This window comes from Octodon degus, unplaced genomic scaffold, assembly GCF_000260255.1.
Source record: "Octodon degus isolate 3935 unplaced genomic scaffold, OctDeg1.0 scaffold00067, whole genome shotgun sequence".
NCBI lineage: Eukaryota > Metazoa > Chordata > Mammalia > Rodentia > Octodontidae > Octodon > Octodon degus.
The window spans coordinates 5,025,303-5,030,177 of NW_004524643.1; the positions used below are offsets into that span (position 1 = coordinate 5,025,303).

At 54.0% G+C, this 4,875-nt stretch overlaps 1 protein-coding gene across 1 annotated transcript in view; it reads left to right on the top strand.

The window, feature by feature from the left end:
• Nucleotides 1–4,875, top strand: part of Mical2 (microtubule associated monooxygenase, calponin and LIM domain containing 2) — a 231,139-nt gene that overhangs the window by 18,609 nt on the left and 207,655 nt on the right. The gene's annotated exons all lie outside the window — the stretch shown is intronic.

Sequence of the window (4,875 nt, forward strand, 5' to 3'; positions counted from 1 at the left end):
ATATATATATTCCTGGCTGCCATGTTGCCTCCAGAGCCCTGCCAGTGTGCTGCAGACCCTGCTAAGACCAGGCTGTGCTGGGCTGTGTGGCACTGCCTCCTCCTCCCAGCCAATGGGGAAGGACCAAGTGACACCCCAAGAAAAGCCAGCCAGCTTCCTTTTGTTTTTAAAGAACGGAGTTATAAAAGGGGAAAGAAAGGTAAGGGAAATGCCTGCATGGATAATCCCTCTGGCTACAGTGGCCACTGCCAGAAACCAGCTGCTGGGAAGCTGAGAAAAGCCCTCAGCTGCCAGGTAGGGCCCTGGGGACAGCGCGTCCTGTGGGATCAGCAGGCAGGGCCCCCTGGGAATGGCCTACTGACCTTCCCCTTCTGTGCCAGGTAATGCCTTGTCACACCACTGGTTTCCTAGGTCGTGCCTGGGCAGCCCTTCCGGAAGCAGGGAAGCAGGGAAGCAGGTGGCTGTGAGCGTTCACTTCAGGCTGCAAGGGAGGTAGGAGGGCTGTGGGTGTTTGCAACCAGGACTGAGATTTACATTTCTATTTCTCTACAAATCTTAAAAAACACATAGGAGGATAGAGGAACAAGGCAGTGATAGTCTTGTTCAGCGCAGAGCTGTGTGTCAGGTACTGTGGTCTGTCTGCTAGGGAGAATCCCTGGGTCAGGTGACTGAGAAGACCAAAGCCAGTTCCCTGTGAGATTCAGCCTGGCTAAAGCTCACTGCTATAAACACTTCAGGATCACACTGGTGCTCTTTGAAATTAAAAAAGACAAAGGGCCAGAGAAGGAACCTTGCCTAGGACAAACCTGGGGTGTCAGGACTCTGCCTCTCCTGCGTGTTTCTGCCTGTGGGAGGCCACCCCTTCCTCTGATCTGTCAGGGATGAGGGCCCAGAAGGACACCCCCATTACCACTTCGGCTGTCTCCGGTCAGTGACAGCATGAGTGACTTGTGTGAGGAGGCCTTGGGCTCAGGAATCAGAAAGAGCCAGAAGATCAGGCAGAAAAGGCATGGGACACTGGTGCTGCGACCCTCGCTGAGCGAGGGGGTCATTGTTCTCTCTGAGACTCAGTTTCCTTACGTGGAAAATGAGCGGGATGATCACCCAGCTCCCGGGTAGGTGGACGAGTCTGGCCGTCGGAGCATGGTACAGTTACGTGCTCCAGCAAGGCCCTTGCCCTCCTGCCCCTACCCTTCTCACTTTCTTCTTCCTTTAAAGAGCTGTCTTAAGTAACCGTCTGGGTTTTCTCCTGCTCCACTTCGAAGTCAGTGAGCATCAGCTCCACTTTCCTTGCTTCTCTTTTCTGCCTTTCCTTTTTTAAAAAAAATGTATTTGGTACAGGGTCTCACTATGCAGCTTGGACTCACAGTGATCCTCCTGTTTTCAGACTCCCCAGCCCTGGGCTTATAGGTGTGCGCCACCATGGCTGGTCTCGGTGGCTGGCTCAGTGTGCCTGAGGCTGGGGCCGGTGTGGCATGTGGTGTGGGTTCTTTGCCTTTCCGAACGCTCAGGGCAGCAAGGTCGGGGCCTGAGCTGGGTCTCCATCAGGGACCCCAGGACCCGGCAGCTCCCTCGGGGTTCCAGTATGTGCCTCTCCGGGAAGGGGCTGGCAGGGCTCTCGGTGGCCTCCCCTCACTTCCGTTTGCAGGCACCTTGCTGCACACGTCAGCTGTCCTCTGCTGCCTGGATCTCGCTGAGCGTGGACAGCTGGCGTTTCTTCCTGAGTGAGGCTGGTGGAGAGAAAGCAGCCATCTGTTCAGTGCTGCTGTGAGTTGGGACCAAACTTGAAGACGCTGAGGCACAAGTGGGATGTGTTGGAGGCTTTCAGGGACGGCTCAGCATGTCCAGGAAGCACTGGAGAACACAGCCTGAGACGAGAACAGCTCATCTCCAGCATGCTTGCCCCAGAGTCCTCTGTTCAGGAGTCCACAGCTATGGGCAGCCCCCCGCTGGCCCCACGCAGCCTCCTGGTGACCCAAGAGGACCAGGCCCTCCCTGGGACTTTGCAAATTGGAGCACGTGCGCACTGTACCCATGAGGGTGGCCAAGGAGGAAAGCTACTCCCAGGAAGCTCCTGAAGTCCTGTGCTCACTTTCTTGGCTGAGGCGTGGGGACAGAGTGGAGAAAAATAGCAACTCACTTTTATTGAGTGCCAGCCATTATTCTAAGCTTTTAACTCATTTAATCTTCAAAATTGACCCTGTTTTACATACCATGAAGCTGAGGCATGGAGAAGTCGAGCAGTTTGCTCAGAGCTCCTTTGCAAGATGGAGACAGCTAGGATCAAACCCAGTGTCAGGGTATAGATGCGCTTGCTCTTCACCACCTACTCTGAGACAGATTGTAACAGCTGATGTCACCTGCTATGCACTACATGGGGCTAAGGCCTTACAGCTTTGTCTCAAGTCATCTTTAGAACGCCCTCTGAAGTGGGGCTGAATGTTATATCCATGTTTAGGTAAGACCCTGAGGCCCCCAGAGTTGATGTGGTTTGCCCAGGGCCACCCATGTCTTTTAAAGTGACAGAGCTGGGATCCTGATTTGCCTGATTGTAGGTCCTGAGCTGTTAACCCATCTCCTGGTCCCATTTGATCCAGAAATTTCTCTTGCTATGTCATAAGCCTGCCAGGGTTTGGGGTAAGGAGCAGACCTGGCTCAGGGTCTGTGTGTCTGTCCTCTGTCTGGGGGCCTGGGGCATGGAGACCTCCACGTGGGGGTGCTGTGCTGTGGTCTGAGTTGGTTCTTGAACAAGCTTTCTGTGCGTCCGAGTTCTGTGTTCATTCTTTCCTTTATTCAGCAAATACTGCTCTTACGCCTGAGGGTGCCAGGCCTGGTCGAAGGGCTGGGAGTCTCTCAGGGGAGACCCTATCTCTGTGCAGCTAGGCTTGGAGAACGTAAGAAAGGAAGGATCGCTGAGGTCCTCTCCCTCTGGCCTGCCATGTTCCTTGGGACCCACAAGCCATTCAGGCTCCCAGAAAGCCTTTTCAGGCCCAAATCAGGCCCTCAGGAGACCAGAGACCTCTTTCTTCTTTGCCTCGGACTGGCATGATGGCAAACCCAAGGGGAGACAGACAGTGTTTCTTCATTCTTTTTTATTACAAAAGGAGCTATTATGGCAGGGAGCAAGCCAGGGTGTGGACTTGGGCCAGCCTCACAGACTCCTAGGACTGCTGTGCCAATGGGGTGCTTAGCCGGGCACTTGGCTGTGTCGTGCCTCAATTTACCCATGTGTATTGTAATACCATACTCCCTTCTTCCAAGTTTGCAGGAAGGATTCGCTGAGGCATCGCACGCCAGCCACCCAGTGCAGTGCCTGTGTGCAGGTGATGCTCTTCCTGGCCTTTTAACTGATAACTAATTTGGTATCTCTGAAAGTCGTGGTCCAGGGGCAGTGGTAGCTGAAAGTTGTCTGTGGTGTGAAATCACCACTTATGTCAAGATCCTCGTTTTATAGAAGAAGAAACAGATGCCCTTGAAACGCTAGGCTCTGGGACCTTCTGGTTGGCTGGTGTTACAAGAAAGCATGTCCAGCTATTGGTCAGACAAAAGGGACATGTGGACTGGCCCTTTGAGTGGCTGGATCATTGTGCCTAGGTTTCTATGGAGTCAGCCCTGATGGCCCCAGTGGTATCCCAGGGCCCAGGGATTTCTGTTCCCAAGATCCAGGGGACAGGAAGTGGTCTCTGGTTTCTCACTCTGACAATAGAATTTGGCACCAGATGTCCAGCCCTCCCACCCACTCCTAGCTGCCCAGGAGAGGCGAGAGCAGTTCAGTTGAAGTCTCCGGTCACTCCGACTTCTGGCTCGAGGCAGCAGCAGCAGCACTCAGCCCACAGCTCAGGCTGAGAGAATGTGGCTAAAGCGGGTCAGCCTGTCTGTCTGTCAGCCGGCACAGACCTGAGGGGCGTGGGCTGGAGGGTGCACACAGTGACAGGCAGGACTGTGGCTTCTGCCCGGGTCACTGCTCCTGGGGCTTGCCAGGCTCGCGGGGGTGTGGGCCACCACAGCTGTGCTGGACGTCCGCCTCTAGGCCAGCTCCACTGAGTGGGAAGGTGGTGGATGGCCTGAGCTCCAGTCCCGCCATGCTGGGAGGCTCTGGCAGGTGCTGGCCGCCTTCCAAGCTTCTGTTCCTTGCCTGAGAGGAGCCGCTGTGAGAAAGCATGTCTCATCCTCGGAACGCTGACTTCCTACATGACCAGCACTGAGCCATGGTGACTTCTCTCCCTGAGTGGTGTGCGTGTCGCCGGCCGTGAAATCCCCTCGCGGCGCTCTGAGCCTGAGCGTGGCTGTCTGTGTATCAGCCGCAACGTGTGTGCCTGGCCTGTGCGGCTCTGCAGAGCAGTGTGCGCTTCCCAGAGTATCGGAACTCCCTATTCCAGGCTGCAAACCTCACGTCTGTGTCGGCTTTGGTCCTCTTGAGGCTGCCTCTTAGACACTGAGATTTTTTTTTTTCCAGCATGAAAGTAAAGCATTAGACATATGTTGGGACTTGGGCCCTCCTTTTCCAAACAGGTGGAGAGACATTTTCCACTGCAGCAATAGTGTATAACCAAATCATACGAGGGGCCGCTGGAAGCCACAATAATAATTTGTGTAGGAGCCAGCTATGGTGAGATGGGCCACTTCCATAACTTCCCAGTTTATTTAGCATTTTGATCCCTCATACTGTAGGCAACGTTGCAGATTTCACATGGGTGACTTGTTAGCAAGCTTTATGCCACCTTGATCGCCTCTCATTCTGTCTCACGCTTAGGAATTCTGCCACTTTTCTTTTTCACTAAGGCAAAGTCTTTGTGTGGGGTGGGATAAGGTCACAAGGCGCCCAGCTAGTGGTAGAATTTGCTCAGGAGTCTTTCTTTTCTTTTTTTTTTTTTT